General features: G+C 45.5%; 1 long non-coding RNA gene across 2 annotated transcripts; it reads left to right on the top strand.

Annotated features, from left to right (window-relative positions):
- The first annotated feature begins 348 nt into the window (after positions 1-348).
- On the top strand, positions 349-9,894 carry LOC127238598 (uncharacterized). Of its 2 annotated transcripts, none has more exons than XR_007835931.1 (3): positions 349-482; positions 1,451-1,596; positions 9,820-9,894. It is a non-coding gene; the product is annotated as an uncharacterized LOC127238598 (long non-coding RNA). The 2 variants fall into 2 exon arrangements; XR_007835930.1 differs by having other exon boundaries at positions 444-1,298.
- The last annotated feature ends 767 nt before the right edge of the window (positions 9,895-10,661 follow it).

Below are 10,661 nucleotides of genomic sequence, written 5' to 3'. Positions count from 1 at the left end.
GATCGATACGGAGGGCGTCCCGGGGGCACACGGGCGTCGCTTCATGAGGACTCGGAGCCTCTGTCTGTCCCCTCCCCCTGCGGCCCTCCCATGGCCTGGCCTTCCCTCTCACTCCTTCCAACCGCCCGCTCCCCCAAGATGGCGACCAACCGCCTCCTTTCCCGCCCGGTTGGCGGGTCACATGACCTCCACAGGCCCCGCCCCCGCGGGGAGGGCCACGCCCCCTCTCCCTAGGCCGCGGGGAGCCTGGCCCAGGGGCGCGCGCCACGAGCCCGGACGGGACGGCGCGCGCCGCGTGCTCGCGACGACGCCGGGCCAGGCACGTGCACGCACACTGCGGCGGGCGCACGCGCCCGGGGCCCGGACCGGGCTGCGCGTGCGCGCGGGGCGTCGTCCGGGCGCCTCGCGGCTGACGGGCGGCCGCTGGGAAGGCCCCGCGAGGCGCGAGGCGCGAGGCCCGGCGCGCGAGCCCCCGGGGGCGGGTAAAACCCGGTTGCTGCTGCCCTTGCCCCTTTCCCCTTTCTCCCTAGCCCTGCCTGCCCGCCCTTTTCCTCTCACCTCGGCCCTTCTTCACCCTCTCCTTGGCTTCCTCTTCCTCCCGAAGCGCAGGCCTCTGTGGCCCCCTGTCCCAGGACGCCGCTCACCTCCGCGTCGCGCACGCTCCTTCTGCACCCCCGCAGCCCCGTCCTCCTTGGAGAAGACTCTTGGGGTGCCCCCAGCCCACTGCACCCACCTTGATTTTCTACCCCGCCCCTGCCAGGTCCCCCAACTGCCCCCTCGCAGCGCCCCAGCTCGCGCCGCGGGCCCTACCCGACCTCTGCGCCTTCTGCACCGCGGCCTTGCATTCGCAGGCCCCACTGCTCACCACCCCCTTCCTCCTCAGGGGTCCCGCTTAGGGGGACCCGGATGTAGCTCTTTTTTTGAGGATCTTCCAGCAGGAACAACAAACTCTCCTCTCTTCCTTGGTCATGCCTCTTCCTGTGCTTTTTCTAGCAAAAATACTATTTCTGTCAGTCAAGATCGCCCCAGTTTCCAGCAAGAAAATAGAACAATAATAATATTATCTAGACGACAATCCCCCCTTTTGGAATACTTTTCCAATTACAAGAAACCAGCTCATTTACTTCTTCCAGTTTCTCTTCTAATGTGTTTGCTTCTCCAAACCTCTCTTCTTAAAACTTTCCCAACACAAATCCCTTTTCATCATCAGTTCTGCCTCAGTTAGATTTTGCCCCCACAAAACCCTTTAGGCTCCTCTTACCTGGCTGGGATAGTGGGGAAGAAATAATTTTTTAAAAGTAATTTTGAATTTTTATCTTTATCTGTCCAGCTTAGTATTGTATCACTTCCTCCCTAAATTGTCTCTCTCCTCAATTTCATACCTATTTTCCTTGTTTGTTTTTGGCTCCCAAGTTCTGACTGTCCCTTCCATGTCACTACCTGTTTTCAGGGCAAAAGCTATTGGATGAGTTTTCAAAAATTACCACCTCACCCTTCCAGGAGATAGTGAAGGTCTGATTCCACCAGAATCCTCTTTCCTGTGGGGCCTAAGCCAGGCCCACTTGTTCCCTGGAGAGTCACTCACTTGCTTTCGGGGTGAGTTTCCTGTTTTTTGTTCCTGTTCAAAGACACCCGCTGTGTTCTGTGCATCACTTTCCAATGTTTGTGACCTTCTCTGCACCAGTGTGAAGACCATACAAGTTGCTGGCAAAATCAAGCAGAAGGATAAGTATAAACACAAGGGAGCCATTGAAAGAGATCCCAGGGCACATGCCAGCTGACCTCTTTTGAGGAAGGCAGACTTTTATTAGATTGAAGTATGTTTTCGTTGTTGATGTTCATTGCAAAACAAAAAACTTTTACCTTTCTTGCTGGTTCATGGTAGCAACTCAGACCCCTACAGAGACAAGCAAGTGAGGGATTATAGTAGGAGAGATTATGGCAATCCAAATTGTGTTCTCTCCATTGCATGATGGCAGCTAGTGCAGATAGCCAGTCAAAAATGGCAGGCCAGTGGGGCTGGAGAGATGGTTCAGTGGTTAAGAGCACTGGCTGCTCTTCCACAGAACCTGAATTCAATTCCCAGCAACCACATGATGGCTCACAACTATCACTAATGGAATCTGATGACCTCTTCTGTCATGCAGGCATCCATGCAAATAGAGCACTCATATACATAAAAGAAATGCCAGGCCAGGTTTGCAAACCCCCTCTCCCCCCCCCCTTTTTTTTTTGGAGATAACACCTCTGGCTTTAACACTGTCTTCATGTGAAAGTTAAATTACTAATGCTAACAATGAATTTAATAGTTTAAAAAATGGCAGGGCTGGAGAGGTGGCTTATTGGTTAAGAATACTGCTTTTCCAAAGAATTTGGAGTCAGTTCCTAGCACTCACATGGTGGCTCATAACCATCCATTAACCCAGTCCCAGGGTCCAGTGCCCTCTTCTGGCACTGAATGCATGTGGTACAGAGACATACATGCAGGCAAACCATACTCATAAATGGTTTAAAATGGCAAGGGAGGAGATGTAGCTCAGTTGTGAGAGTACTTGCCTAGCTAGCATGCATGAAGCCCTCAGGTGGTGACCCCCCAGCACTGCATAAAACCTGGTGTGGTGGTGTACACCTACCCTGCCAACACTTGGGAGATGGAGGTCAGAGGATCAGATGTGTAAGGGCATTCTCTTCTATGACCATGAAATCACAAAGGAGATACATATAATAACCCTGTCTCAAGAAAACAGTAAAACAACAAAAACTAAGAGTACTGATTACACCAATAATCCTAGCACCAAGAAAGCTGAAGCAGAAGGATTGCTGAGAGTTCAAGGCCAGCCTGGATTATAGAGTAAGGTTCTGTCTCCAGAGAGAGAGAGAGAGAGAGAGAGAGAGAGAGAGAGAGAGAGAGAGAAAAGAAGACGACGACAATATTTTTGAGTTGGTTGTGGTTTAATCCCAGCACTGAAGGCAGAGGCAGGCAGATCTCTTAAATTCAAGGCTAGCCTGGTCTGCAAACAATATACAGATTAGGTAGGTAAGTAGGTAGCTAGATAGGGAGGGAGAGAAGGAGGGAGGGAGGAAAATATGTTTGCCCACTGCTGTATTTGAAGTTTTAGGCTTAGGAATTTTGTTAGTTTTACAGTGGTGGGAATCCAACCCAGGGCCCCGAGCATGCTAAGCAAGTACTTTGCCACTGAGCTACACCACCAAACCTAGAGATTTTTATTTTCCCTGTAGGAAATACACTCACAAGGGTAAACATACTTAGAGGACTTTTTCTCTTTAGAGTATCAGATGTTAAAACTTTTGATCTTCAGTAACCTGTTAGTTGGGTAAGGTAGCCTGTACCAATAATCCCCAACTAAGGAGGCTGAGAGAAAAGGATTGAGAGTTAGGTCAGCCAGAGCTCCATAATGGAACCCTGTTTCAGGAACAACAAAAGCCTTTTCATACTTGGGACCTCAGAGGGTTTAATGTAAACTATATGGACTAATATTCTTCTATTAGAATTTCAATTAAGTCACTGAGTGTCTGCATTCAGCCTCCTGAGATATTAAATATATTGAAGTTATTATCGCAAACATTTCTGAATTAATTTTTTTTATTTGCAAATCCATGGTCTTGTAGTGGTGTGCCATGGACAAATCACTAAGTTTGATCCCTAGCACTGAAAAATTAAGGTAGTGGCTGGATCTGTAGAAGCAGTCCAGCCACTCAGGAGGCTAATAATTAAATGTGGTTTGCTGAAAGCTTTATTGTTTGTGTGAAATATGCAGGAGAAGAAATACATCAAGGCAAAAAAAATCTGAGGGAATACAGTGGGCCAGGCCTGTAATTGCTCTGTCACTAGAAGCTGGAGATTGTTTGAGTCTGAAATCAGCTTGGGAAACTTAGTAAGACCCAGTCTTGAAAAAAATGAGAATAGGCTGGGCTTGGTGGTGCCTGCCTTTAATCCCAGCAATTGGAGAGGAAGAGGCAGATAGATCTGTGAGTGAAAGGCCAGCCTAGTGTATGTAGTAAGTTCTAGGCCAGGGAGAACTACACTCTGGGACCCTGTCTTAAACAACCAACTAGAACATTCTATTCTTCATGGCAAAATAAATAACAATGGCACCGTTGCTTATGAATATAAATGACATCTTAATTAAAAACTATATGAAAGAAAATTTAAGTACATAGTATTGAGTTATGTTTCTGTTGTCATGTGTAGCCTCCTATCTGTTTCTTAAACAAATGAATATTATCATAAAATAGCTTTGACCTCTGAACTTCCTGAAAAATTCTTGGGAGACCCTGCATTTACCTTATTAAGAAAAAATATAAAAATAAAAATAAATAAAAGATGCAGTGGGAAAAAAGAAAGAAAAAACATAGCTGAGCATGGTGGCACACACCTTTAGTCCCAGCACTTGGGAGGCAGAGTCAGGGGATGGATCTCTGAGTTCTAGGCCAGCCCAGTCTACAAATTGAGTTCCAGGACAGCCAGGGCTACACAGAGAAACCCTGTCTTGGAAAAAATAAAAAATAAAACAGATGGAGAGATGACCCAGCAGTTAAGAGCAACAGCTGCTCTTCCAGAAGACTGGGATTCAATTCCCAGCACCCACATGGCAGCTCACATGTATCTGTAACTCCTGTTCCAGGGCTTCTACATCCTCACACAGACATGCATCCAGGTAAAATGCCAATGAACATAAAATAAATTATATATTCTTTTAAAAAGAAAGGAAAATGCTATTTTAGATTTTGTTTTGTATCTTCCCATTTTTGAAACAGGGTCCCAGGCTTGAATTCACTGTGTATTCATGAGGATGGCGTTGACCTCCTGGCGGCCCTCTCTCCACCCCCACCTCCCACCCCAGTGGCTGGAATTGAACTTCATGCCACCATACTCTGATTGCTGCTCTAGATGTCAGGTGCTTCCTTGCATTCTTTGCTAGGACAGCTTGTGGGAAAGAAGGAACTTTGGTGTGTCCTTCCCTCCTTTAGTTAACTCAATGCCAGAGTTTTCCTTTGTGAGTGTCCTTCAGATTCCTATGTATCTCAATTCCCTGCCTCAGTTTCCCATGTGCTAGAAATACAGTCATGTGCCACTGCTACACAAGACAAAATCCAGTCTTTAAGTGATCAGAGGCAATGAGTCAGTCCTCTGGTTAAAACCATAATGCTAGAGAAGGAGGTCTTCCTTAATTATTCAACTTCACAATGTAGGTATGGAGTGCAAGGCAAGTGTCTAATGTCATGTGGGCAGTAGTATAATAGAGTGATTCATTGTGAAGGCTTCAGATCAGACTGCTCAGGGAAGGATTCTAACTCTGAATTGGAACAAGTTATTTATCTGGGTTTTCTTTATGTCACCCACGACAAGGTTAATAATGTAGCAGATGCCTCAGAGAGGGGTCGAGGGAACTAAAGATGGCATGTGAGTGATATCAGCAGTACTTGGCTTGTAATAAAACCTCAATAACGTCCATGCAGTTATCATGACAATGATGATTACAAGGGCCTCTTGGGGAGACAAGTAAAGACTATGGGTAGAGGAGGCCATGAGCCCTGACTAGAGAGGACAGCTATCTCTGGCTCTGCCGTGTTGGTCACTGTCAGGGAATGTCAAATCTAATACTTTTCAAGAGATGATATAAATCTATATATGTAGAAGAAATCCTCTCTAATTGTGCTGGGAAAAGAACAAGGGCTTTGCATTTACACCGTGGTTTACCACTGAGATTTATCTCCAGCCCTTGGTTTTTGAGGCAGAATCTCACTATGTAGCTCAGGCTACCCTTGATCTTCTTATGACCTTTGCACCTAAGGACTGGGATTACAGTAAAGTGCCATTGTGCCTAAAAGTAAAAAAAACCAAAATCTCTTCATTAAAAAAAAAATGTTCCTGTTGAATCCAATGAGTGAAAACACTGTATAGGTCAAAGAAAATGCTCTATACTTTATAATAGGCCCTATTTATTAATATGTGGTTTGAGACAAGGTTTCATGTTGCCTTGCTATATAAAAATTGAGGCTGGCCTTGAACTCCTGATCTTTCTACCTAAGCACTGCTGAGACTGCAGACATCTGCCTTCATGCTCAACCTTATTTTAGTATAATTATTTATTTTGAGACAGGTTCTTACTCTATTATCCTGGTAGGCCTTACACTCACAGTAATCTTTTATGTCTCTTGAGAGCACTGAGGTCACAGCTATGACCTGAGCCACCATGTTTGGAGTTATTGGCTTTTATTTTTATGTGAGTTATATTTGTTAATGTAAGTTGTGCACATGTACGTGTTATGTTGCATGATATGGCAAGATATGTATTTTTTCAATTGTTCTCCACCTTTATTTTTGAGACACAGAACCTGAAGCTCATCTATTCAACTAGGCTGTCAGGCTAATAAGATTTAGGGACTCTGTCTCTGCCCCAGCTTTACCCCCTCCATTCACAGGATTGCAGGCACACACCATTTTATGTTCATTTCAAGGATTCACACTCAGGCTGTCATACATGCACAACAAGCATGCACAAGCCCTCTCCTCAGCCTTTGATGGCCTGCCTATCTATCTATCTATCTATCTATCTATCTATCTATCTATCTATTTATTTATTTTGAGACAGGGTCTCTCTGTAGCTTTTGGAGCCTGTCCTGGAACTCACTGTGTAGACTGGGCTAGCCTCAGATTCACAGAGATCTGCCTGTTCTGCCTCCCAAGTGCTGGGGTTAAAGGCGTGCACCACTACTGCCCAATTCATGATGGCCTTTTTTAAAAGAAAAAATAATAACATTGCTTTGGATCCCCAGTGTTGAAAGAAATTGTTTTCTAAACTATTCTGCAGGGCATTCATGATTATAAACAAGGCATAGGTTCTAAAGCTCATAGCCCTTATGCAGCATAAAGCTAAAATTAATTTGCAAATGAAATGCAAACAAGGCAGCCCAGCCAGTTTAATCAGATTGCAAAAAATTAATTTAAGGAGAGGACAGCTATCTTACTGCATCTTTAATGTTCCTAGAAAGGGTTCCCTTGCTGACTATCTTGCTGGCCCTTTTTGGCTTTAGGGAAGATCCTGTGGTGTCTGAATTCTCTAACCCCTTTTCTCATTTTTAGGAATGATTCATCTTGGCGGGGCAATAGGCGCCCAGGCCTTTAATTCCAGCACTTGGGAGTCAGAGATAGGCTGATCTCTGTGAGTTTGAGACCAGCCTGGTCTACAGATCCAGTTCCAAGCTAGGCTCCAAAGCTACACAGAGAAACCATGTTTCAAAATACAAAAACAACAACAAAATGTATCTTTGTGCTTGTATGTATGTGCCCGCGTATATTGGTGTCCATGGAGGCCAGAAGAGGTCATTGTGTCACTTGGAGCTCAGTTAGCTAAATCTACTTGCATCCACCTCTTCTTAGCCTGCTGCAGTCAAAATAGTGCTTTCTGGCCAGAGGGCAGAAACAGACTGCCTCCATAGAGCTTCCTTCTCAGGGTCATTCAGTGATCCATGTATTCCCAGGCTTTTTCCTTTTAGATTGTCTTTAGAGTCAAGGTCTCAAATTTCTTAGAAGGCGGGACCTGTAACTAGTGATAAAGCACTTGCCTAGCATGTACAAGGCCCTCCAATTCCCACCACCCCCACCACATCCACACATGCTAAAGTACCTGTTGGATTAATTTATCTGTTGACTGAATCGGATGTGCTCTACTGACTGGAAATGGCCAGAGTGGAGCCTGGGCCTTGGGCCTTACCCTGCCTGCCTGAGTCTCAGAGCAGACTGATTGTTCTGGGCTCAGGGATATGTTGAAAAGCAAATGCCATCCTGTGTGATGCCCCAACCCTGGGTACCTTACATGCCTGTTGAGGTTTTTGGTGGTGGTCTTTGGTCTGGAACTCTCTGTGCAGACCAAACCAAGCTTGACCTTGCTCTGATCTCACCTCCCTCAGCCTCCTAAGTGCTGCCACTGCGGTCATATGCTACTGGCTGGCTGGCTTTGTGCCCTCTAATTTAATTGGAGCACTGTGGTGGTTGGCTTTTGTTTGGGTTTTAAAAACACATGCCCTAAAATCAGCTATCTAGATTTCAGGTCTGGCTTTTCTACCTGTTCTCTAGTGGCTCTGGGTTAATCCTTTAATCCTTTAGTTCTCCAAACTGTTTGGTAGGAGTGATAACAGAATTACTTGTGAGTTAAGTAAGTGGTGAGTTAAATGCTTAGAAAGCCCCTGGTTCCAAACCTGACTCAAAGAAAGTGCTTAACAGGAGTGATTTTTAAAATATAATTTATGCATTTTTATTTTATGTGCAATGGTGTTTTGCCTGAACATATATCTGTGTGAGGGTGTCAGATCTTGGAACTACAGACAGTTTGATACTAGGAATTGTACCTGGGTCCTGTGGAAGAGCAGCCAGTGCTCTTAATCACTGAGCCTTCTCTCAGGTCCCCAACAGGAATGGTTTTTATGAGCTTGTTTTTAACTGGTTGATGAAGGGGATGGTGTCCCTTCTTCCACTGCTCTGTACAAGCTGCTCAGCAATGGTGGGGAGAGATCCCTTTCAATTATAGGTACACCTCTACTCTGCTTTTCAGAAACCCAGAAAGCTCTCAGAATCTGGAAGCATCTCAAGTACCATTTAGTTTCCAAACTTGAGCCACGTGGTGCTGTTTAACATTGCCTTCTAGAATGCCACATAGGTGGGGTCATACAGTATGTGGCCTTTTTATGCTGGCTTTTATCAGGCCCCTTCATGCCTTTGTGGCTTGATAGCTTATTGTACACTCCCCAAATTTGTTTTATTTTACATGTGTGGGTAATTTGCTTCCATGTATGTCTGGGCATACCTGGTGCCCACGGAGGTCAGAAGAGGGCATCAAATCCCCAGAAACTATAGTTGTGGATGGTTGTGAGCTGTCATGTGGGTGCTGAGACTCAAACCCAGTTCCTCTGGAACAGTGGTTCTTAACCTGTGGGCTGTGACCCCTTTGGGGTCACATATCAGATATTTACATTACAATTTATAACAGTAGCAAAATTATAGTTATGAAGTGGCAACAAAATAATTTTATTGTTGGGGGTCACCTCAACGTGAGGAACTGTATTAAAGGGTCACAGCATTGGGAAGGTTGAAAACCACTGAGCTGTAAGAACAGCCAGTGCTCTAAAGGACTAAACCATCTCCAGCCCTGCTTATTGCCCCTTTGTTTGTTTGCTTGTTTGTTTTTGAGACAGGGTCTCACTCTGTCACCTCGGGTGGCTAGGTAGACCAGGCCTCAAATTGATAGAGACATTCCTGCCTCTGCCTCCTGAGCACTGAGATTACAGGTGTGCACCACTATGCACAGCATTCTGCTTCTTACATTTTCTTTTTACTACTGAATAACAGAAGGTGCGGACAGTGCACTCTCCATTTATCCACGGGAGACTCCTGGTAGCTTCCAGGTTGGACACCTGTAACTAGAACTGTCATGAGCGTGTGTATGCACGTTTGTGAGTGGTGATGCACTTTGAACTATACAGACTGCTTCCTGGGAGAGCAGCTGCTGGGTGGTGTGTTAATAATTGTGTCTATCGCTGTGAGAAACCTAAGGATGGAAGCTTTTCAGTCCTTATCCTGTAGCGCACCATCACCCTAGCTTCCTCTCTGGCTTTGGCAAGTTAGTTCTTCGCCCCAGACTTTAGCAGCTGCCCTCTCACAGCCCATCTCCACCCTGAGGAGTTTCCAAATTAGACAAAATAAGAACAAGACCTTTGCCGTGGGCTTTCAGGGATCCAGGAAAGGTCAGATGGGAGGCTGTGATTCTTTAAGAATAAATTCTACTCTATTCCTTCCAGCACCAGGAACCCGCACCAGAAACACAGCTGCCTCTTCAAGAACACTGCTGAGCCAGGGAGTGGGATCAGCTAGGGTAAGTTAGGGCATTGCAGGAGCTCTGCTCCTCCCAAGGGTCACCACCTCCTTCAGAGGTCCACGAAGGGCTGCAAACCTCTCAGCGTTACTCAGAGTTGATGTTTCTGTGATGGGATAGATGGGAACTACTAACTCAATATTTTTCCTTCTTCCCCCTTTCTTTTCTCTACCTCTCCTCTTCTTATGTTTCCTTCCTTCCCCTCCCAGTCTCTCCTCTCTCTATCCCTTTCTTCTTTTTCCCCCTGTTCTCTGTTCTTCTCTTGTGTTTCCTAGGCCAGTCTTGAAGTCCTGGATTCAGGGGCTCTTCCCACTCAGCCCCTGGGGTGCTAGGAGTATAGGTGGGCACCATTGCACATTCTCTAACCTATAATTTGCTAAAGGATCATTCATGTATTTGCTTCTTTTTGACTGAGTTTTTGGTAATTTGTCTATTTTGAAGAATTTGCTCTTTTTTGTATCTGAGTTGGATGACTTAAGGTAATGAGTATGTATTGTAATTGATCTACTGTGTGGATCAGCACTGTCTACACGGTTCTTCATAGTACTTCATTTAATCCCTTTTAATTTTGGAAATTTTATTCATTTTTGGAGGGGGGCTGAGATAATGTCTCATGAAACACAGGCTGACCTCAAACTGTCTATGTAGTCTTACCTCCATCTCCCAAGTGCTGGAATTACAGGCATGCCTGGTTTATGTGATGCTGGGAGTGGAACCTAGAACTTTGTGTGTGCTTGGCAAGCATTCTGCTAACTGAGCCACGTTCCC

The sequence above is a fragment of the Phodopus roborovskii genome, unplaced genomic scaffold (genome assembly GCF_943737965.1).
Source record: "Phodopus roborovskii unplaced genomic scaffold, PHOROB, whole genome shotgun sequence".
Lineage (NCBI taxonomy): Eukaryota > Metazoa > Chordata > Mammalia > Rodentia > Cricetidae > Phodopus > Phodopus roborovskii.
The sequence above is the reverse complement of the archived record's forward strand: the minus strand, read 5'-3'. Positions and strand labels throughout refer to the sequence as shown.